The following is a 23,080-nucleotide window of genomic DNA, read 5'->3' as shown; positions in this document are numbered from 1 at the left end:
TCAGATTGAGGATGTTCCTTCCTGTTCTTATGTTGCTGAGAGTTTTTATTGTGAGTCGATTTTGAATTTTATCAAATGTTTTTTCAGCATCTATTCAGATGATCAAATTATTTTTCCCTTTTATTCTGTTAATGTGGTTGGTCAGTTTTAAATGTTAAATCAATTTGCTTTCCTGGGGTAAACTCCACTTGGTTGTGATTTAGTAGCCTTTTTATTTATTGCTGGATTTGATTTGGCTAATATTTTGTCAAGGGTTGTTGCATTTATAGTCATGAGAGAGATTGGTCTGTGATATTTTCTGTCTTTTTTTTTTTTAAACCAGGTTTTGGTAGTAGGATTATGCTGACCTTATAAAATAAGTTGGGAACTGTTCCCTCTATTTTAATAGAGAATTTGTATAAAATACGTATTATTTCTTATTTAAATCTTAGCTAGACTATTTCCATTATCTTTTAAATTTAGTCTTTATATTAAAGTATGTCTCTTGTAAGCATCATATGGTTGAGTTTTGTTTTTTGTTTAAGTTCAACTTGTCAATCTTTTTCTTTTTATTAGAATATTTAGTCCACTCACATTTAACAAAATTACAGATGTGGTTTCAAACCATTTACCTCTGTAATCTTGTTATTTCTCTTCTATTTGTCCTACCTGGGTTTTGTTCCTGTTTGCTTCCCCCCACCCCCTTCTTTGGATCAATCAAGTATTTTTTCATTATTCTATTTTATCTTCTCTACTCGATTTTTTTAATTGTGGTAAAATACGCATAAAATTTACTATTTTAAAATGTACAGTTCACTAGTTTTAAGTACTTTCACATTTTTGTGCAACCAATCTTCAGAATGCTTTTCATCTTGCAAAACTGAAATACTTTATCTGTTACTCAGTAGCTTCCCATTCATCCCTCCCCCCGAGTCCCTGGCAGGTATCATTCTACTTTCTATCACTATGAATTTGACCATTCTAGGTATTTCATGTAAACAGCATACAGTATTTATCTTTTTGTGACTGGCTTGTTTTCACTTAGCATTATGTCCTCAAAGTTCATCTATGTTGTAGCATTTATCAGAATTTTCTTTCTTTTCAAGACTGAATAATATCCACTATATATATATATACACTACGTTTTGTTTTTCCGTTCATCTCTTGATGAACATTTGGGTTGCTTCTACCTTTTGGCAATTGTGACTAATGCTGCTATGAACATGAGTGTATAAGGATCTCTTTGAGACCCTGCTTTTAATTTCTTTCCCATTGGATTTTTAGGCAAACCATTGTATGTATATATATTATATACACACACATATATATATATTATATATGTATATTTAAGTGCTTACTTTCAAGATTATAATACGCATTCTTAACTTATTGCAGCATGACTTGAATTAGTACTTCATAATTTTCTACACAATGTAAGAACCTTTTAACAGTGCAATTCCTTTTACTGCTCCCACCTTCTGTGCTATTTTTGGTTACACATTTTACTTCTGCATGTCACAAATCCACAATACACTGTTGCTGTTGCTTTAAATAGTAATTTATTTTATTTTTATTTTTTGAGGTTAATTTGTGCTTTTATTTGCCAGTATAACTTAACTACAGTGGCTTGCAAAATTTTGACCTAAAAAAATACATTTTACATCATAATCCAACAAACACACACATATATAATATGCATATGTGTGTGTGTGTGTGTGTGTGTGTATATATACAACTGAAACCAAAGTTTTGCCCAAAATGTCTACCCTAACACTGAGTGTTCTTGTTTTTAATTTTAGTATGTTTTTTGGGGACCACTTTTAGGTTTACAACAAAATTGACAGGAAGGTACAGAAATTTCCCATATATCCCCTCTCCACACACATGCATAGTCATTAGTTTTATTTACCAGAGTGGTACTTCTTTTTTTAACTAAGGATGAACCTACATTGATACATCATAATCACCAAAGTCCTCAGTTCACCTTAGTTTGGACAAAAGTATAATGACATATATATCCATCGTTATAATGTCATACAAAGTATTTTCACTGCCCTAAAAAACTTCTGTCCTCCAGAATGGCATATGAAATCTCTCTTTTTTCCCTTGCAAAGAGGTTCAAAGCCTTCATGTCTGTAAGACCACTCATGGCCCGCCCATGCATGGACCGGACAGGCTCTAGGCGGCAAACTCCCCCACTAAATACTGCGGCATTTCTTCCAATATTGAGCCTTGCCCCACTGGTCCTGCCCAGGAGCCACGTGGAGGCACAGGGGGACACGTGAAGGGTATTTGCTCATAGGATGAAGGCCTCAAGTTTTGTGCCCCTTCTCACAGTGAACCCAGATTCCTGTTGGGTGTGTTGTAAACAGGGGAGACATTTCTTCAGGCCCCCTGCTCTGAGCACACCTCAACTAGTATATTTTAAATGTCAAGTTTCTCTATTTACCCACATGTATGCCCTTTCCTGTGATCTTCATTTTGTCTTACAGATCTGTGCTCCTACCTGGAATTGTGTTTCCTTGACTTGTCTGCTGTCTTCTGCTGCCTCAGAACTTCTTCACCCTGCCAGTCTGTACCTTCTTCCCATGCACTGGTGTTTTCCCGCCAGGTGTCAAGTCACCTAATGCGGGAGACTGATGGATAAAAGGCATATCTTCAGTAGCTGCTAATCTACTAGAGAAACCTGTGCTACCAGCTGGGATGCCAAAATGTAATCCTTCTCTCTTCTTAATGATTTTCTGAGTTTTCCTTTTAGTTGATGTCATGTCCTTAAAACAGGTTCCAGTTGTTCTAAAGCATTTTGTGTGTGTGTGTGTGCCATCGCCACATTCCCATTCCCTCCTCCAATCTTTATACGTGTGGGTGCATCTTCTCCCAGGAAGTCCACATCTGTCCGTTGAGGAACTGATGAATAATCAACCGAAATTTGCGAAGTTATTTGGTCTCCATTTAATTTCCATCCTCTGGCAGGTCTGCATATTAATCTCTTTAGGAATGAGAATCCTGTTGCTGGGCAGGTACAAACTTTAACCAAAACTGTGTGATGGCCAAAGTAGGAATCAAAACCTACCCCTCCCTCTCCTTGCCCTCCCAGCAGAGGTTCTGGTCAGATTACTTCTTATCTTAGACTAATTTGATATGCCTTTGGTTTTCTGTGGTTTCATTATAGATTTATTTTTATTTATCCTGATTTGAATTTATTTGGCTTCTTCAACCTATGACTTGATGTCTTTAATAAGTTCTAGAAAATTCTCAGATGTTATCATCCTTCCATATATTGCTTCTGTCTCATTCTCTCTCTTTTCTCTTCCTGGGACTCTAATGAAAATGTATGTTAAACCTCACTGTATCTTCTATGTCTCTTACCTTCTATATTGTTGATCTCTTTGTCTCTCCGTATTTCATTCTGGATGATTTCTTCTTACCTATAATGCTGATGAACATTTGCATTGCTTCTACCTTTGGGCTATTGTGAATCATGCTGCTGTAAAGACAGTTGTACAAATGTCTGAGGTCCTGCTTTTAGTTCTTTGGGGTATATACTCAGGTGGAATTTCTGGATCATGGGGTAAGTCTATGTTTAATTTTTGGAGGAACCATTATCCTGTTTTCCACAGCAGCTGCGCTATTTGACATTCTCACCACTAGTGCACGAGGGTTTCTAGTTTCTACTCCAACACTTACTTCCTTTTTTTCTTTTCTTGTTTGTATAATAACCATTCTAATGGCTGTGAAGTGATATCTCATGATTTTGATTTTCTAAGTTTGGCTTTTATTTCCTTGACTGTAGTAACCTTGGTTGGTTTTGGTTTGTGCTGGATAATGTCCTGTATTTGGTGTCCCCATGAGCCTGTTTCTTTGTTGCCTTACTTGTGTTCTCTCATGATGTCTTATCTCTGTATAGGTCTGGCTATATTTGATTGTGCATTAGGCATGGTAGTGCAATTGAAAAAAATTGCTTGTAGAAGCAAATTTAAGGTTAGAATGATGTACACAATACATATTTGTTGGGAAAGAGAGTGGTGGGTGGGTACAGACAGTGCCTTGAGCTGGGAGGGATTTATGGGCACTCAAGCTCATCTCTGGTCTAGCAGCATATTTGGAAACAAGATGTGACTCCAGGCCTCACCCCATGATAGGGCTAAGGGTCCTGCCCTCCATACCTGGGCTGGACTGACAGCAGAAGCCCAGTTGTGAAGACTGGTGGAAGACAGGAACTGACATCAGGCCTCACCATTGTCATTTTCTTATAGTGTTCTCTTGAGGATGAAGTCATGACTTTTATAAACTACTGTTACAAACACAGTTGGACTCACCCTGCTCCCACCTACACACACACGAGTTCCTCTTTAATCCCAGGAACATGTCTAATTGGCAGTAGAGGCCACTCAGGAGGCAGAAACCACATCAGTAATTGGAACAAGGAAAATTTAATATTAAGAATTATTAACAGGTGAAAAGTAGTTCGTGACTAAAAAGGCCAAAGAGAACTCCAAAGAACCTAGTAGACATAGGGAAGACATAGGGAGCAGCTACTCTCTCTAGGGCTGAGACCCAGTACCCTAGGAGAGAACACACTTGCAAGAGTCTCTCCCCCAATCCAAGGCTGAGATGTAGACCTTGGAGAGGGCAGAAAGTCAGCTCACGGGACGGCTGAGAGGTTTGCTGAGTTGCCACAGGCAACTGGTCAGGAACTGGCCATGTGGGTGGCAGAAAAACTCACCGGTGGGTGAGCACTGCTAGGTTTCCCATAGACCATCTTACGTGCTGTAGGAGCAAGAAGAACAGACTGGGAATCAGAAAGGTTCTGAATCAGAAAGCCCCTTGTGCGTCTGTGCCTTGCAGGAACCCTCCAGCACTGTCCACTGGTGAAGCCTAACACCGTGCTCCTGGCAGCAGAGAAATGTCCAAAGGTCTTCAAAGCAAGGCAAGGAATTTAGAGCAGAGAGTCAATAAGTTGGCACAACTGGATTCAGAACTTTTCTTAAAAAGCCTGATAGAACTTCCTCTTTAACTTCTGAGTGCTTTTCATGCATGTGACACCATATTAATAGCGGCATGTAGATTAACTCATTCAATTTTCATAACATTAGAAGTTTAAGCTACTCAGCCTCATGCAGCAAGTAAGTGGGGGAGACCAGCTTAAAACCCAGGAGTTCTGGATTTAAATCCTACTTACTTACACACTACATTAAACTAACTGCCTCCTGGGTTCCTTCATTGCAGACTTTATAAAGGCAACATAAAGATTAGTGGGGAGTGAGAGAACCCTCTCTATGAAATGAACTATTGATTAGGCCAAGGGGTCTGTCACTCTCCTGGTCCTCGAGGATTCTTCCCCTTCGAATCCTTGGTTCACAGCCAGTCCCAGCTATTCCCTCTGTGCATTGTGATCACCTCATTCTTGACAAGGGGCTGGCACATAAATCACGTAGAATTTTTCACCTTCCCTTCCTGCAGTTGTTCAATGCTCAGACTCTTTCCCACCTGGGATTCTATGGTGCTGGCTACTGCTCAGAGCTGTGTGGTGAATGTGGCAGAACAGCCACAGTTGGGATCCTTTTGGTTTCAAGTAATTGAAAATCCAACTCAAGTTAGAATCAGCAATAAAGGGAATGTATTGATTTATGTGACTTGATTGGTAGATGGGATTCAGGTAAGCCCTGATTGGCACTCCAACTCGGTTTCTCTTCAGTTCTTTCCACTTTTCCCTATTCCATGTGTTGGCTTCATCTTTAGGTTGGCTCTTCTCTTTGTCCCAGAATAGCTGCCAGCTGCAAATGGTGCCTCACTGTCATCCAGGGAGGCAGTGAAGGTTGTATCTAATTATTGTGAAGAGCTAAATATTGGGTACTGATATATGTAGGCCTGGGTAATAGGTCCATCCCTGAAGCAATCAATCCAAGGCCTATGAGATTACTTCAGTTGACTTACGGAAGTCAGTTGAATTGAGGATCCACATTCACATGTGGGAGATGGGGTCCATCCCACCCAAACTACCTCAGTGCTGTACAGTGGGGAGTGGGCTAGACCAGATGTTAGAAAGATACATCTGTCAGGATAGGCTAAGTTTTGGTCTGGTAATAAACAAGCCCCAATCTTGTTTTTATATCAGCAAAGATTGATTTCTTGCTCATACTATATAACCATGGTGGGTCACAGTCTATGTTTTCTCAGCCCCGGACCCACACTGTGGGAGGTATCACCACCTCAAGCATTGTCTATTGCTGTTGCTGAAGGAAAGAGAGAAGATTGCCTACTAGCCCTTAAAGTTCGGGGCTGGAAATGATCTGCTTCTACTCTCTTTATTGACCAAAGCAAGCCATGTGGCCTCTCCCGACTCCAAGCTGTAAGGAAGTACAATCCTGTGTCTGAGAAGCAAACCAGAAGTATCTGTTGGCTTAGTATTAATGTCAACTACCACAGAGGGCTTATGGAGACCACCCCAGTTTTTATCCACTTTTTCTTGGGGAAAAAAAACAACTTCTTGTTTTGATTGCTACATTAAAAAAAAGAGGCCTCCCTCCTGCGCAGAAATCAGGAATTCAATCATCATTCCCTGTGTCACTATGAAATATCTCCCATGTGTTTTACCGTTAAGTGGGATCAATGGTTCTATGAGGGACTTCTATTAAGATATCTCCTCAACTCAAAACAATTCCCTTTTTGGTGGTCTTGATCCACAGAGGTGGGTTCCTGGTGAACTACACGACCTGTAAGCCGGCTTTGACTGTTCTAGCGGAGGGGGACATCTGACTCAAGTTGGGTCAGTTCGGGCTTCTTCTCTGGGGTTTTGGAATTGGAATGATGAGGGAGTTTTTGTCTCTTCCTGGGGTAACTGGAATTATATCATGTACTTGGGAGTGGTTGGGAGATATATTTCCCATTAGAAGCAGAGAAAACAAGTTTGTAGAGAGAGTCTTACTGACCATCCATAAGTCCATCCACCCTCACCCCCCTGCAAAAAAAAAAAAAAGCCTTAAGATAAACTTCCCTCTTATTTTTCTTAAACTGGGCTGATGGGTTACTGGTACTTGCAGCCAGAAAACTCCTGATACATGTCCTTTGCTGCTGGAACCTGACACAAAAAGCTACAGGTGTAGCCCAATGCAGTTAAATAGAGGTCAGGTTGTAATTGTTGCATCAACTATACTTTTGGCAGTTTCTTTTCTGCTTGAGAAAGCTCGTTAGATGTGAGTGTAGGTGACATTATTACATGGCTCACCTGGAATTGGCTTGAAGTCTTTTTTAAAGGAAAATGATTTGCCTCCCTGGGTAAGTATTATTTGCCCTGTACCTCCCAACACTGGTAATAAGTGCATGTTGTTTTCTCTGCTTGGAGTCCTTTCCTCATCAACTTGTTAGACCCAGCCCCAATGTCACCTCCTCTGGGAAGCCTTTCCACACCCTCCTATACAGTATTAATGATGTCCTTCTCTCTGCTTCTCAAAGACATTGGCACATACATCACGTGTTACATATTTTCTTCCAGAAGTGTTTCTTTACCTGTCTGGCTCCTCTGAAATCCTGAGTTCCTCAGTGGTTGGGAGAGTACCTTGTTTATCTCTGTGTCCCACAGTGCTGGACTAGAATAGATCCTTGAAAGTTTGTTGAGTAAATGAAGTTAAGTTGGAGCAATATATCCCATATACAGCTATCCCTCAGTATGCACAGAGGTGGCTGGTTCTGGGATCCACTGTGAGTACCAAAATCCATGGATGCTCAAGTCCCATTGTTGGCCTTCTGTACCCCAGGTTCTGCAGCCTCGGATTCAGCCAACCACAGATTGTGTACTACTGTAGTCTCTTCATGGAAAAAAAAAATCTGTGACCTGCACAGTTCAAACCCATTTTTGTTCAAGGGTCAACTGTATGTATGTATATATATGTATATACACATATATATACATATATATACATATACATACACACTCTTATTTATTCAAGAAATATTGATTGAATACCTAAGCATGTCAGGCCATGTTCCAGATGCTGCAGATAAGTAACACAAAGTCCCTGCTCTCAGAACATTACAGGTGTTATTCAGGTCATAAGGCTGTGAGGAAAAGTAAAGCAAGATGCTGGGAGAGAGAGTGAAGGGGCTTGGGACTTGATGTTTTACTAAAGTGTTCTGGGAAAGTCTTTCTGGGGAGATGACATTTGAGTAGGAATTTGGATTAAGGGCACATGCCTTTCTGACATCTTGGGGGAAGAAACATCAAGTGCAGAGGTCCTGAGGTAGGATTGAGCCTGCATGTTCCAAGGGCAGGAAGGAGGCTACTGTGGCTGGAAAGGAGAGAAGGGTTGGAGTGGATGAAGAAGCAGTTAGAGAGATGGGAGAGTGTAAAGGGGCCAGGGGGAGATTACATGGGATCTTGGAGAAATATTGAAAAAACATCGAACCCTTGAAAAAACGTTTTGGTTTTTGCTCTGAGTGAGATGGTGAGATGGGAAGCCACTGGAGGCTTTAGAGAAGGAGAGAAATAGGTTTTGACTTAGATTTCAACAGAATCTCTGGCTGCTTGAGAACAAGCTCTATAAAAGCAGAGTGGAATCAGGGAGAGAAATGTGGAAGTTAACGAAATATTCCAGGACAGAGAAGATGAGATCTGAAATGAGGGTATTTTAAAGGTAGAGCTGCCAGATTTTGCTACTGGATAACATGTGGGATATGATAGGAAGAGAAGACTCAAGGATGGCTTCAAAGTTTGGGCCAAGCCACCAGAAGGATGGAATTGACCTTGTCTGAGGTGGAGAAGACTGTGAAAGGAGCAGGTAGAGGGGCAAGTCCCACAGTTTGATGTATTGCTCAGCACTTATGTATATGTTCGCTGCTTTTCAGGATCTGAAGGTTATAATGCAACCTGAACAGGTCAGGTTTGTCTATTGAACACCAGGCACTGTGCAGAAAGCAGCATGTGTGCTGTCATTTAATCTTTTCACTCATTCCTATTGGCTTAATTACTGGTATTTTCATTGATTTTTATGGATGAGAGATTGAATAGCATGTTCAAAGTCACTCAGCCAATCATTAATCTGCCAGTTTAATGCAGATCTGATATTCCAACCCAGGTATGTCAGACTGGAGAGCTCTTGCTGTTTATTAATCACTAGATTCTAAAGGTGGGGACCACTTTCTGAGCATATTTGCTACAACCTGGGCTCCATAACAGAAAAGGTGCCTGGAACGTGTGACAAAAACTCAGAAAAGGCCCCACCCTTATCCTAGGCGTTACAGGTTGCATAATAGAAGCTGTGATAAAAGAGCAGCATTATTGTACCTGACGGGGGCAACTAATGCTTGAAAGTTCTCAAATACCTGAAGACTTCATGTTATGAAAGCAGTTATCAGAAGTTGTTAAGAAACAGAAGTGAAAAAACTGCGGTGAAGTATTGGTAGGATAAAAGAAAACCAACTCCCAGGCGGTGCTTGTTGGGAAACAGTGTTGGGAAACATTGGACTGGGAGGAGAGGGGCCAGGCGGGGGCCAGGGGCCCTGTCCTGCCTACATCCTTCTGAAAGTGCACGCTGGTGTGGCCTTCCTTAGGTGGTCCTCTAGAAAGACCAGGATACGGAGTACAAAAGCCGGGAACCTACGGGGCCGCAGCATCCGCCCCCTGTCTCCTTCCCCGCCCCCTTGAGCCTCCACACGGGGAAAAGCGGGACCAGCGCCGCGCATGCGCCCGAGGTAAGGTCCGCTCCCCGCGACGTCAGGGGGCTTGCGCCCGCACGAAAGCCCCGCCCCCTGGGCGCCAGAGGCGACCTGGGCGGGGGGCCTCGGGCCACGCCCCCAGCCGAGCCGAGAGGGGCCGAGCGGAACCGAGCGCCTCCGAGCGCAGCCGAGCCCAGCCGAGCGGCCGGGAGTCGGTTGGTGCAGCTGCGTCCCCGCCGCCGAGCAGTCCGCGGCTCCGGCGTCGCCGCCGCCGCCGCCTCCGTGGGGCCTGCGCCGGCCGCCTGGCCGCCGGGAGGGAGCCCTGGAGCACGGGGAGAGCGGCCCGGTCGCGGGCGCCGCCGCTGCCGCCGCTGCCGCCGCTGCCAGGTGAGCGCCCGCTGCGGCCCGCCGGCCCCGTGTTCCCCCGCGACTGTCAGCCCCCGTGTGTGTGTGTGTGTCTCCGCCTGTCAGCCCACTGTGTCTGCGTGAGCTTCTCCTGCCACGCCTGGTCCCCGGCCCTGCCCGCAGTGTCCCCCACCCCCTCCCGCCCGCTGCCCCGGGTCTTTCTGTCAGCCGCCAGCACCCCCTTGCTGGGAGGCTCCGCCCCTTCCCCCCGAAGCGCCGCCCTCCGCCCCATCTGTCATCACCCCCCCCACCCCGCCGGCTCCGGCGCCCTGGAGGCGTGAGGGTGCTGCACTCCCGGGGGTCTGTGTAGCCCCCGCCGGCCACACAAGGGGCTTGTGACTGGGCAGTGAGGGTGTCCGCAGATGCCCGCCGGACCGTGTGAGGGTGCGTGTCCGAGTGTGCGCCGGGTGTGAGCACCGCGTGTGCCCCCAAGAGCCCGGAGAGGAGCGTGGGGGGCGACCTGACCGACGTGGGGCGGAGATGCCGGGCGGCTGAGAGTCACTTGCTCCAACTCCCGCGGGCCGGCGGCATCCTGCGGGGATGGGGCTGAAACCGGACTCGAGCCACTCGTGGTACCGCAGACTCCTCCATCCTGGGACCCGTGTTTGCCCATACGAAGGCAGTTAACCCGGGGCTCCCGCTTCCTGGATGCTGCGAGTGGCATGTGAGCGGAGTTTGGGGCTTGTTCAACCTTCCCAGTTTGGTATTTCCATTCGGAGAAGCCTGTCGGAAGTGATTGAGGAGTGGGTGGGATGTGGAGCTTAGGTGGAAAGTGTTTTGAGAGCTTGAGTCATTTTGAGTTGCATGGTTTGCATTTCTGAGCAGTGATTGCCCTGGGCTTGTGCCCTGTGAGAAACTGTTATGTGATGGGGGAGGGGGTGTAGAGGAGGAGAGAGGGCATACAGCTTTCTGTTTTTATCCGTGTCATGTGAACACATAGTATATTTATTCATGAGACCTCCACATATCCGCAATTTTAAAAAGGATTACAGTAGTTTCCATTTATACATGTTCTTGTATGTTGTTATCTTGATGTTCTTTATTTGCAGTAACTTCGTATTGCAATATTTCAAAACTAAGAGAAAATGCTTCCTAAAACAATTGGTGTTTTGCCGGATAATTCTCAACCACGGGGAAAGAGCCAAAAGCGCACTTCATTAGCTGGAACAACTTATTCGGGCTTACTTTGTTTCTAAGAGACACACAGTGGAAAAATCCAGAAGCGGCATAGTAGTAGCGAAGAGTGTTAGGAAATTAATGAAAAGGGCCCTTCTGTTGCTGCCTTGGAAAGATGGTATCAAAGTTGCTGCAGAGGACAGATCTACTATGTAATCACAAACATATTAACCAAGTTGGTTTTGTGACCTTGATACAATGAGTCTGCGCTTGATTTGGGCTTTGCTGGTAACAGGAAAACGTTTCATGGGAAGCAGGGTAATTTGGGGAGAAAATGATCCCCATTCTTTTTTGGTCATATTTAAGGAAGATTTCAGACTAGGGCAGTCTCACGGCAGTCTCAGACTAGGAAAGAGTGGTTTTTCTTTCCTACGATAATATCAAAAATTACAAAAGTAATTTCATGTTTTAAGGCAAAAAAGTAGGGGAAAAAAAAACTAAGAAAGGCATAAGAAAATACCCACAATTCCACAAACCATAGTAAATCATAGTTTGGTATTTAGTTCGCATATGTATTTTTTCTTCCAGAAATGCTACCTACCATCCTGTAAGATTGTTTTGTTGTCTGCTTTTTTCACACTTATAAATAGATTATGCCTCATTTTTATGAGAATTTGTTCCTTTTATGATCGTTTTAAAGAGGAGGTTATGTATGTCCTCTGCTTAGAGTACTCAAGTAGCTACTCCTCCTGGAGTAAAATCTGAGGTCCTTGCTGTGGCTACTAGGCTGCCTCCCTGTCCTCACTAGCAGCGTTGCCTGACGAATTTCTGCTAGTCCTTAAAATCTTCAGGCATATGCCAGCCTCAGTGCCTTTGCATTCGCTGTTGCATCTGCCTGAAACTCTGTTCCCTGGATACCATGGTTCTTGCCTCAGGTCTCCACTCAGAGGTACCCCCTTATAAGGCTTTTCCGTGTCCACCCTGTGTAAGATATATTCCATCCCCCTGTCCTTCTTAACGAATCTTACTTTTCTTCATAGCACTTACTACCACTTGGTAAATACATATTTATTTGTTGGTTTATTGTGGTCTCTCCCCTCCCCCATTAATCTGGAAGTGTGAAGCTTTTTTCACTGATGTTATCTTCAGAACAGCACATAACACATTATGGGTGCTTAATCGATATTTGTTGAATGAACAAGTTTTCATTATCCATCCATTCACGTGACCTTCCTGGTAGCCTCCTAGGCTTTTAGATAACTATATCATGAAGTGAGATAACAGTCTTTTAAAAGTCAGGATAGTCCTCTCCTTTACCTATCTGAGGAGCAGAGTTGTAGAGGGAGGCTTATGATCTTAAAAAGAATTACAGTCTTGATTTAACTTGAACAATTGAGGGAAGGAACAGTTTTAGCAAATGTGACTGACTTTCCTTCTTATACATTATCCCTTGTGTTTCATTGGAAATCTTTGAAATGTATGAAGTATCCCAGTTGTGTTTACAGCTGTGATTTCAGTTTGGTAGTTCTTAGTGATAGTATTGGCCCCAAGAGCGTAGTGAGTGTTTGTGTGTGTGTGTCAGCAGATACCCAGAGATGTAATTACAACATGAATGCATTTTCATTTGAGGAATAGCTGTTATTGTTCCTTATTTTCCTGGCAACTCTATCCATTTGAACTCCCTGCTTATCAGTTTTTGGATGGCCTAGCAGGTGACTTAAGTTTTGTGTGTGTGTTTTAACGTTTAAAAATAAATCTTTGATTTCTTGAGCATTTTACAACTCTCATGTGACTCTTGAACTGTTTAAAAGTACCAGTTTCATCTTTCTGGGTGAAATGACATCTGTAGTAAAACATTATTACATTTTCATTATAAGGAAGGAAAAAATGTATATTGGGGTAGAATTTTTACAGAGAGAATATAGAGAATTTTTAAAGGCTTGAATTTCAAATAGGCAACTTTTAATTTTAGTGAGTTTTTGAAAAAAAATCCTTGCTTTTTGCTCTAAAGGAAAAGAATTCCTTTGAACACAATCCAAACCTTCAAAAACTTTGTTCTTGTGCTCCAAATATATGAGAACTTGGGAGAAAAAAATCCTAAATGAAAAATTTTATTCTCTTAGAGGCCTAAAGGGAAAGCGTTAAGAATTTATTTGTATTTGTTCCACAGGCACTTACCAAGCACGTAGTTGGGGCAGTTCTTTGTGTTTTTGTACAGGCTGTGTTATCACGTTCAGTTTTAGATTACTGATCTGATTTGTTGTTATTTCTTCTTTCCTCGCTTGGCTACCTCCCTTCTCTCATCATATTCTCTTCCTAAGTGACCTCATCCATTTCCAGGACTTTATTACCCTCTGGATGCAGGTGACTGCCTCAGTTACACCTCCCGTCTGGACCTTTCTTTGGATCAAGACTTGCATTTTTAGCTGCTGCCCCCCTGCTGTCCCTACTTGCAGCCTCACCATGACCTCAAACTTCACATGTCCAGAACTGATTACTCAGTCTCCTCAAAATTCCAAATTTGTATTCCTCATTACTTACCCCCTTCCCTCTCTCCTCCAGCCTTCCCCTGCCTTCAGCCTTCGCTGTCTCAGTGTCATTACAGTCCATTCATTGTTTAGCCAGAGACCTGAAAGTTGACCTTGATTTCTCTGAGGCCTCACTCCACATCCAGTCCATCGGCCTAGCCTCCGGGATACCTCAGGTCCTCCCTTCCCTCTGTCCTCCTGATCCAGCTCCGTTCCCTCTCGCTGGATGAATGCCCTGCCTGTTACTTGGTCTCCCAGCTTCCGTTCTTGTTCTTGCCTTCTCCAACCCATTCTCCCTGCAGCAGCCATGGAGCCCCCGGTCGTCAGAGCCACATCCACGCTTACTCCAGGGCTGGCCTCTGCCTCCCCCTCTTCCCTCCACGCTCCCTGCAGGTGGGAGCACCGTTGGTTCCTCGCAATGCCAAATTCTTCTCCTCTTCCGTGCAGCCCTTCCCTCTGCCTGGCACTCTTCCCCAGATTTTTCTAGTAGATCTTTCTCCAGCATCTGGTCTCTGCTAAATGTCGTTCCTCAGAGGGGCCCCTTCCCTGATCACCCCTTTAGAGTAACTTCTTCCCCATTGTCCCCCTTCTCAGTACGTGTGCGTTTCCTGCTTAACACTTCACCAAAGTTCCAAGTATTTCATTTATGTTTGTTTCCTTCGTTATGGTCTACTCCCTCAATAGACTGCAAGACCAGGAGGGCGGTGGCAGCCTGGTCCTGTTTATGGCCTGGTCCTGGCGCAGTGCTCGGCCTAGACTCCACTAGGTACAGGTCCCCAATACCTTTTGGGTAAAATAATGATTTTTATAACAGCTGACCTTTTCTTGTTCCTTCACATTTCTTACCTTCCTCAGTAATGAGTTTTATTGAAACTTGGATCAGCCTAGGTATGTTATCCCAGCTAACCTTTTCTGAGACTGTGTGCCAAGTCCACGGCTAAGTGTGTTCACATGTTCTCTCGGTCTCTGTGAGAACCTACTAAGGTGGTGATGGTTATTACACTGTCATTTTGTTGTTGTTTTTATTGTTTTGAGAAAATTGATTTTGGAGAAATAATTTTTAAAGTTATGCAGCTAAGAAAGTGGTGGAGCTAGAACTTGAATCTCTATGATCTGACTATAGGATCTTCCCTCTTCATTGCTGCCTTCTGATATGGATGTAGGGATGAATGAATGAATATGGGATATACTATAATATTAATATTTGATGGTTCCTCTATGTTTGTGTTTCTGAACGTATACTGGAGTATAAAAAACAATGCTTGGGTTAGGGTGTTGCATTTCCTGGAAAGTTTCTGTTAATAACCACTGTGCCAAAGCACACAGATTAATTTGTGTTCGGGCTCTGTGTTTTAATTTTGCCTTTGCCACTTTCTAGCTGCAAGCCCTTGGGCAAATTCCTTCACATGTCTAAGTCTGTTTTTTCAGCTGTAAATGGAGAAAAAATAATAGTTCTTATCTCACAGGGTCATTGTGAGTAGCACAGTTACACACAGAAAACAGTCAGTGTTACCTATTAACATTATAAGGAGAAAAAAAAACCTTAGGAAAAGACTTTTTGTCCCGTCAACAAATTAGAGTTAAGAGTGAAAGACAGACCATAACTAACAGTATTGTTTCACCAACTCTAGTTTTGAATTTATAAAAATTATAACGAAATAAGCTATTTGGTTTGGGATGGGTAATCATTCCATTGATGTATGGCAACTTTATGTTTGTATTTAGACTTACTAAATGCTTTTAGGTAAGAAAGCTTTTTTTCCCTTAGTCTTCTTTTTAAATTCTTCCCAATCTTAAGAAAGATTCTCAGGATAGAGGGATCCTTTGAGAGACTGGCTGTTTTTTTCCCCCTCCACCACAGAGATACCACCGTGACTACTTACTTCAGTAATGATCATCACCAGGGAGCTAGCTTAAATAACCAAGCAAACAGTAGGCCCAGAACAGGCATGGCTGGGCTTGGCAGCCCTCACAATAGAATAGCTGGGCACAGTTGCATTTTCTGGTAGGATGGCTTATGAGCAAGTGCTAGTCTGGTGACTTCCATCCTCTCTGTGAAATAGAGGGTAAGGTTCTCTGCTAAGAGTTAAGTGGGAAGAGTTCAGTGGAAGAACAAGGAGATTTGACATCCAGTTGAAGCTTGGGAGAGGAAGAGTGAACATGAGGAAATGTCTATGATCTCTGGGGAGTAGGCAGGGCTCCACTGAGGTAGGAGACCGTGGATTGATTGGGGGTGACAGTAGCATTCAGTTGCCTGGTTTTAGGAGCAAAGAAGGCATATAGCTGGACTGAGCTGGGATTGAGGTTTGCTGGGTTTGAGCAACAGACAGAGGAACTGAGGATATTGGCCAGGGAGTGGGTAACATGATAGGTAAGGGTGTCTTGGCTGGACGTGGAGGAGAAAAGGACCAGAGGTGAAATCAAGCAATGCATATATTGGAATGTTGGAGCAATAGGATGTTGTGGTTAGAGAGGGACATGTGAGTGGAAGATTTCAGAGTTGAAGCAATTAATTACTGAACATGACAGGCTTCTGGGTTTTGCCACAGACATAAGTGGCTGAAGTGAAGTGAGCTTTGTGAAGATGAGCAGTTGAGGAGGTCAAGTAACTGAAGCTGGAGAGTTGTTTGGGTCATCCATGTGGTTTTCCAAGCCATCAAGAGGATGGCAGGCCACTTGGGGTGGAAAGAAGTAAGGTGGGCCAAGTCTTTGGTGAATGAAGTACTGGCAATGAGAAGAGATGTTATGGACAGCCTATAGGAGCCTCAGAAGATCAGGGGCTTTGGCCTGAGGGCAATAGAAGGGCAGTGACCTGGAAATTTTATTCGTTATAAGGTCTCTTTGGAAAAAGTTGGTGTTGGCGCAGGTTTATTATGCTCCTGAAGAAGTCCCAATGCTGAGTGGTCAGCATGGATGGCATGAGGTATTGTCTCTAAACTTGGTCGTGGAAATCATCTGAGGACTTGTGTTAAAAATACAGATTCCAGGGCTCCTCCCCAGACCCACTGAATTAGAATTTCTAGGAGAAGGGACTGAGAATGTGTATTTTAACATTCCCCACTCCACATACACACTTCATGATTCTTTATAATTAGGCAAGTTTGGGAAATGTGGCTGTAGTGGATGATAACATGGGGTCTGGAGGCTGACTACCTGGATCTGAAAGTGAGGCTGATGAGAGTGAGCCTTAGCCCATGACTTTTTTTTTTATTGAAGTATAGTCAGTTTACAATTTTGTGTCAATTTCTGGTGTACAGCATAATGTTTCAGTCATCCATATACATACATATATTCCCTTTTATGTTCTCTTTCATGATAGGTTACTACAAGATATTCAATATAGTTCCCTGTGCTATATAGTAGAAACTTGTTGTTTATCTGTTTTATATATAGTAGTTAGTATCTGCAAATCTGGAACTCCCAATTTATCCCTTTGCACTTTCTTTCCCCCTGGTAACCATAAGTTTGTTTTCTATGCCATGACTCTTAATAGCTTGCCTTTCCAGGTCTATCTGATGTCAGAAGCTATGAATTAAGAGACCCTCCGCTAGAGGCAAACACACTAACAAAAGCAAGAGACAGCTGGCGATGACAGAGACAAAAACACTCAACAAAATAATTCAGAGTGTAGCAGTTTGGGGACATACATAGAGGAAACTGTCCTGTTTGCCTCAGTGGTTTCTGAATACATTAATTAATCATAATTGCTATCCTGTTCAGCAGGAATATGTCAAATTATGGTTTGGTTAGTTCAGAAAGGTTGGGAAGGAAGTAATGCAGATTAATTTAGAAATCTTTCTATCATAAGCTTGCATGTTTTAGTGCTTCAGTTATCAGTAAAATTAACTTATGTGACACAATTCTGTCTGAAGATACTGGATTTAAAAATTCCTCAGTCAATGACAAGGCAAGAACAAGAGCAGTTATTATCCCTGGGGGGCTGCACACATGACTAGATACTTAATATCATGATACCAGCAACCCTACCACCCCATTCTCCCTGCTTCCACGAAGAAAATTCTATTCCTTCCCATGACAAGGAAGAGGAATCCTGCAAGAGAATAGCTGCTGGGGAGAGGACTTGGGGAGGGAGGAGGGAACTTGGAGTTGGTGATCCTTGGCTGACCACTTAGAATCCTCTATTGCTGGTAAGGAGGGTTTGAGTTTGAGGTGAGTGTCTAGAATACTTAAACCATGCTTCCCACCTGATTTGTCATACCCAAACACTAAAGCTTTGGGAAAAGAGTGTTGTCAGCCTTGCTCGAAGTGGTTGCTATGGACCTTTAGCTGAAAACTTGAATTGCTCTATCATGTGTTCTGTTTCTTATTTCCTTGTAGCGCTGTTGGTACGAAGGAGCCTGGCTTTCATACTGGTGAACTGGGTGCCAAACATAGCATAGCATCTCCGCTAGAAAGACCACTGTCACTTACCATGCCCCTCCGCGTACTGTCTCCTCTTCCTGCTGAACTGCAGGCTGCCATTTGAATGCACATCTTGAGACCCAGAAAATGGGTCAGTGGACGTTTAGCAATGACAACTCCACCAGAACTTTCTGTTTGCAAGTTGAGATTTTTTTTTTTTTAAATTCCCTTTTAGGGGAAAAAAAAAAAAAACCCTAACAGGAATTTAGAGTATTCTTCCCTTGTAGGAAAACATTTTTTTCTAAAACCGAGAAATACTAAACAGAAGCCAAAGGATGTTTTAATGACACTGACATGTTCTCTCATATGACACTTTCCTGTCCTCCAGAGCTCGCAATCCTTGAAGGTTCTGCTGTGTTAGGGTGCTCTTTACAATGTCTGAATCACCAAGAGTCTTCAGTTGTTTTTTTTTTTTTTTAAGTTAGACATGGTGCATTTATACCTCTAACCTCAGGCCGACCGCGCAGTGTGCTGCGAAGAAGGTATAATCAAAATGTAGGATCACAGACGAAAGAGGTTATTTCTGGTGGTGGGTGGATGCGGTGAGAGGGGATTGGAGGATGCTTTCAGCAAATGTTTGTAATCAGACTGGATTTTGAAGGTTGGGTAGAATTTTGAGCTATTTTTTATATTCTCTGTTTACTAAGGCATCATTCATTTTAGCAAGACTACAGAAATAATTTGGTGCTTAATAATTAGTTTTCAGTTATCTAAATGACTCACTCATTCAAAATGCTTCATGCCTTAATTATTTTGGATAACTTGCCTCTGTAAGTAACATATGAAGTATTAAGGAATGTATGGTGGAGAAGGGCTTTTATGGAAGCCCTTAAAAATAATCTTAGGATCATAGTGGATATCTCAGATCCCCAAAGAAATGGAGATATAGTGCTGAGGTGGTGGATAGAAAACCAGACGGATAATGGAAGGTTGGGTGTTTGGTTTAGGGACTGGGGGAAGATGGACCTCTAAGGGATATTGAGCTATGAGGACTTCATAGGAAAGGGATAGTCTGCTGGGTTAGAAGGCCTCTTGAACAATCATCATCTCATTTCTGAGTCTCTTTCTTAGGGATGCTTGGCAGTGAGGGTAAGAGAGCCCTATGGGCTGGGAACATAATAAATGGAAGACAGCCAGCTCCTCCCTGTTCTCCCTTGCTCTAGCATGGCTAAGCACACACAGTTTTACAGGAAGGCTGGAAAGCCATGCCCAGAATTTTTCTTCCTGCCCCAAGCCTCAGTGTTCCTTGGTGCTGGACTTACCTTGCCGCAAACCTGCATCTTTTTGTCCCAAAGTGGATTCTGTCTTGTTGACATGCATCCCTCTGGGTGAATCATCACTCCTTTAGCAAGGCCATTTCTTGCCGTGGTCAGTCGTGCCCACCTTGCAAATGGTTCTGTTGTTCCTGAGACCTTGCAGTTTTTCCTTTCCCATGTGAAGGCTCTATTTTCAGTTGTTCACTTGCCCCATTAAACCAACTCTTTAATTTTCTAAGAAGCTGAAAAACATACCACTTGCTACCTTTTGTGCTGAAATGGGATCCTGGCTCAGAATTCTGATCTCCTTGGAAATCAACACATATCATTTTGAAAAGATAGTATTTTCTTTTTTGCTTATTCCTGATAATACCAGTAGCATTTAAAAAGCCAAGATATTTGACAATTCTATATGCCCATTCTGCCGTGCAGATGACTAAAGCGACTCTAAGAAAATAAATTCAGCTGCTCACCAGTAATGTACTTACTGTGTGTCTACTGTGTGTTGGGTACTGTGCTAGGCACCAGTGGGGAGCAAGTCAGACATGGTGTCTCTCTGCCCTCATACCCCTGACAATCTAGGGGCCCACGGTCAGGAAGGTATGATGATTTGTAGAGTAACAGTAGGCCGGGGCAGAGAGGCCTGGTGTCTGGTCCTGCTTTTGCCTTTTATTAATTACATGACCTTAGGCATTTGCCTCTCTTTTCTGTCAACTGTAATAAAACACCTTTTAAAAAGGTTTGTTAAGAGTTTTATAATATTTAAATGACAGTACATTTAAAAAAGCTTTGAAAAGGTCAAGTTATTATATATGCTAATGTAGGTGGGAGTAACCAGTCCTTGCCTTCTTCAATAGAGATAGCTAATGGAGGGTTACCACTATGCCACGGCTTCAGAGAACCACCAAATGCAATGTTTGGACTATATATTATTAATATTTCACTAATCCTAATGTTTATTAATAAGAAAACCAGCTGTTTTTTGGTGCCTGGGGTTAATATAGGCTATTTAGCCATCCCTAAAGAACAGTAGATTAAATACATACTGAAGTTACTTCAGAAAACACTGCTTCTAGATATTTACTATATAACCAGAAATTTATTACTACAACAATGGATGTTTGATAGTGCTAATAATCTAATATATACCAAGGAATTACTAAGACAAAATACTAAGACAAAAATTTATCTGAACAATAATTATAATAAAATAAAAGAGATCCTTTGTATATAGTAGAAGATATTTTTATTTTTTGTAGATTTTGGTAGGTAAGGATCTTTGAACTGCGTGGGTCATTTTTGGTTCTGACCTTCTGTTTTTATGGTCCCTCTTACCTGCCTATCATTGAAGAATTGAGACATTTCATTGTAGGTATTTTCTGTAGCAACCTAGACAAGACCTTTAGTCTTTCTGAGTCTCAATTTATTCATAAAAATGTGGCCTTTTCTTTGCCATGCCAACTTCGCAGGGTGGTTGAGACATTCAAGTTGGAACGGATGTGCTCCTGTCAGTATGAAGGCCTCATTCAGTTGGAGGTGGGGTGGTCAGATAACTCTGACGATGAAGGCCCCAGAAGATCTGTGGCTTGATTTACCGCACAGCCCTTGTTCAAGTTTCCTGAGTCTTCTCTTCACATGTCAGTGCTTTCCACATCCTTCTGTCCGATTCTCATTGAATAGCATTTCACTTTATACCCGGTTGGCCATTAGTCAGCATTTATTGGGCTTCTGCTGTGTGTCAGGCATTGTGTAAGGTGCCCTGACTTCAGAGTGCCTGTTGGAGTGGGGCTGAGTCCAAGACTGCACATCAGCTCTGGCTGGCACTTCCAGCCTGCTGACTGTCCCCACAGATTTCAGATTTTCCAGTCGCTGCAATTATGTGAGCCTATTCCTTAAAATAAACCTCTTCATTTGCATTTGTGTATATAAAAGTACATACATACACACACATCCTGTTAGTTCTGTTTCTCTGGAGAACCCAGACTGATACGGAGCTCAACAAATGCTGTCATTATCAATGCAGAGAGAGTATGAACAAGTGTGGTAAGGAAGAGGCTTCATGTGCTTTTAGCTATGTTGTTTGAGGTGCCCGCGAAATCCACGTGGAGATACTGGCGGGCCAATGTAGCCAAGGTGTGGAGAGCTCACACGCGGGGTCTGGACTGCTGGTGTGCAAGTTTGGAAGTCACCAGTAGGTAGCTGTCCATTGAAGCTATGTTTGGGGATGATTTCAAACAGAGAGAGTAGAGTTTGTAAGGTAAGAGGAGGTATCAAGATGGGACCCTAGGAAACACTGACATTTAGGGGAGAGGCAGAGGAAGAGGAGCCAATAAAGGAAACCAAGAGGAAGTAGACAGAAGGGAAAGACTGGAACAGAGTGGGTCATGGAAGTCATGGCAGGGGAGGATTTTGAGAAAGCGGGAGTGCAGCACTGTCAGGTGCCATAAAAAGGTTGAGAGGAATGTTGGTATCTGTCCATAAAACCTAGTTCTTAGGAGGTATCATGAGAGGCGGCTGTTTCAGTGCTGTCTCGCATTACAGTGGGTGGACGAGCGGGCCCGGGGTGATAAAGCGGGGATGCACGTTTGTTGTGGCTGCTTCTTAAAGGAGCCTGGTTATGAAGTATGAGGAGAGGAAGGGGCTGTGGGCTTCATGAGGAAGGGATGATGTTAGAATGTGAGGGGCTCTGCCATGGTCAGAGTCTGAAGAGACGGAGCTAGAAGAGAGGAAGAAGCCGGAGATTCATGGGAGAGAAAGGACACATGATTGATGAAGGTCTCCTCCACGGAAAGAGGGATGTGCTTAGGCCTTGGTTGGTAGCGTTAGCAGAGGAGCGATGCCGCTTTCACTTGGTGTGGACAGGGGAAAGGCTATTTGGGGATACAGATGTATCTAGAAGCTAGGGGCCTGGAAGTTTTGCCCTCATAAAAGCTTCTATTTTCTTTGTGAAATGGACCTTTGGCATCAACTGATAGCGAAGGCGAGAGGGTGCAGTAAGGTCTTTGGAGACAAGGGCGAAGGTATAAAATTACTGCTGTGGGGCTTGAGAGTGGAGGCTGGTTGTTGTTCCCCATTGTCCCATGAGTGAAAGTTACACTCCACAGTCTGATGTTTATAAAGTCCTCCACAGTTTGCCTTCAACCAACTCTGCCAGACTACCTACATTTTTAAAATTTATTCCAGCACCCTTGTGTACTTCAGCCAAGGGTATCTCTTTTCCAACATTAGAATGTGGCTTTGGGAGACTGGGTGCTGCAGGGGTAATGCTGCAGGGGACTGTGAGTCAGGAGTCCTGTGGTCCAGTCTTGGCTCCTCCATTGACAAGCAATGGGACCTTGGACATAACTTAACTTCTGTAAGTCTCTTCATCTGTAAACTGTTCATTATGACAGCAGTAGTAACACGTGATGATGATGAAGGCTGTGTCAGATGAGAGAACTTTGAAGAGGATAAGAAGTATATAAATGCAGCTGGTGTCATCAGGCCAGGAGTAATCCTAGATCTAGGCTTTTGTATAAACTTTCTTTTTTACCACTGAAATCCTCCCCCTTCTCTCCAACTATCTAAGTTCAGCCTGTATTATGTAGAGAAATGCTAGCTCCCATAACAGATAAACCTGCTGACATCTCAGTGGCTTAAAACATTTTCATACTTACTTCAAATCCAATCAATCAGCTATGGGGGTGGAGGGGGCCCAGACTAGTGGATACTCTGCCATCT

The 23,080-nt window shown here is 43.2% G+C and overlaps 1 protein-coding gene, 1 non-coding gene and 1 pseudogene across 9 annotated transcripts in view; 1 reads left to right on the top strand and 2 right to left on the bottom strand.

The window, feature by feature from the left end:
- Positions 1 to 2,258: 2,258 nt before the first annotated feature.
- LOC116658087 lies at positions 2,259 to 2,391 on the bottom strand. Its single transcript, XR_004313288.1, has one exon. It is a non-coding gene; the product is annotated as a small nucleolar RNA SNORA11 (small nucleolar RNA).
- Positions 2,392 to 2,475: 84 nt separating this feature from the next.
- On the bottom strand, positions 2,476 to 4,741 carry LOC102511647 (annotated as a pseudogene).
- Positions 4,742 to 9,786: 5,045 nt separating this feature from the next.
- The window catches only part of ZHX3 (zinc fingers and homeoboxes 3), a 100,898-nt gene continuing 87,604 nt past the window's right edge, over positions 9,787 to 23,080 (top strand). For 3 of the 8 annotated variants that reach the window (XM_032462314.1, XM_032462310.1, XM_032462309.1), the window contains exon 1: positions 9,787 to 10,020. The gene's annotated coding sequence lies outside the window, so the exon portion shown is untranslated. The other 5 variants (XM_032462312.1, XM_014562478.2, XM_032462313.1 and 2 more) reach the window with 3 other exon arrangements.

This window comes from Camelus ferus, chromosome 19 (assembly GCF_009834535.1).
Source record: "Camelus ferus isolate YT-003-E chromosome 19, BCGSAC_Cfer_1.0, whole genome shotgun sequence".
Taxonomy (NCBI): domain Eukaryota; kingdom Metazoa; phylum Chordata; class Mammalia; order Artiodactyla; family Camelidae; genus Camelus; species Camelus ferus.
This window is presented reverse-complemented; position numbering and strand designations above follow the sequence as displayed.